The sequence below is a fragment of the Amphimedon queenslandica genome, unplaced genomic scaffold, assembly GCF_000090795.2.
Source record: "Amphimedon queenslandica unplaced genomic scaffold, v1.1 AMPQUscaffold_12880, whole genome shotgun sequence".
NCBI lineage: Eukaryota > Metazoa > Porifera > Demospongiae > Haplosclerida > Niphatidae > Amphimedon > Amphimedon queenslandica.
Genome location: NW_003546884.1, coordinates 11954 through 13397, shown reverse-complemented (window position 1 = coordinate 13397; position 1444 = coordinate 11954).

Sequence of the window (1444 nt, the reverse complement as noted above, 5' to 3'; positions counted from 1 at the left end):
TAGTAATTAAATAGGTGGTGCCTTGTGGACCAGAAGCCACATCTTCCATCTAGAACAGCACAAAAATGTCTACTGGTAGCTTGTTTAAGTATTTCAAGAAGACTGATCTTGCTCCTACTAGTCAGAACACTTTACCTTTACCTGATCCTGACAGGAATCTTTCATCAAAAGTACTTTCAAGACTTCCAGTGCTATGTGAGGTTATGCGTGCACATGCAATGCACCACACCCACAATATGTCGCACCCACTATGATTACATTTTTACAAAATTTTTATTTGCAAATGCTTAGAAGGAACAATTTCACGAAATTTTATATCTATGAAATATAAGTGCTACATAGTAATCTAATTAAGTGATAATAATTCACAAACAATCAAAAAATCCAAGCAATAATCCAAGAAAATATCCTGAATTTTACTGACAATGATTTATTAACTAACATTAATAGTTAATTAAAATTAATAATGGTTAATTAACTTTAATAACATGGTGGCTGCTAGTTATTAAGTGCAATAACTATTAATAATAATCCAGCCAATATCTAGGTGGATTTTAAACGTACACTTTTAGAGACAGTTGCGTGTTGATCCAGACAATCCAGATAGGTTACCATATAAAATTCATTTTTTGAGTGTACTAGGCCCCTCGCTGAAAGTTGAATACTTCTTAGGTAGCTTTTTGTTGCATAAGTCTTATTTTGTACAGGTAACCCTTCAATATTGTTGAAAGCTATAGCAATGTATCTGTTTATACAGTTTAAATTCAGTGATTTATGAACAAGCAATCATTACTGATCACATTTACTATTTTTAAATCTATATTTTGTTTTATTGAATAGAAATCGTGTTGGTGACCTCCGGTGTATTCTAAGCATTACAATGGTGTGATAGTTAATGTCACAGACTTTGGTTTTTATGTTAAGGGTACAAAACAGACGTCTCAAACTTACTGTATAGCCAAAAAATTTTGTGAGGAATAAATTTTCGTGATCACTGTTTGCATCACGAAAAATTAAACCCCCGAAATAAATATTAATCGAGGGCGTGGTTAACTACGCCTTGCTAATAAATGTGCCCTCGTGTTAAGTCGTGTTCTTGGTCAAGCTGATGCTCTGTTACTCTGTATTGCTATTTTAAGCATACTGCCAAGGTCAAAGATGATGATCTCCCCAATCACTGCATGGTGTCCACACTGATTTGTAGACGTAGTGCCCCCTGAAACAAGAGTCCGTCTCGAACCATGCAAACATTGAATCTGCCATGTATTAATTAAATAAGGCGTGGTCATTATTATTATTAAAATAAAATCATGAAAATATTTTTCACGGAATTTAAAATTTCTCCATAAATTTCATTATTCACGAAATTTTAAGCCTTGAAAATTTTTGGCTATACGGTATCAGTAAATTGATCATTACAGAAAGACGCTATCATTTTTCCAAA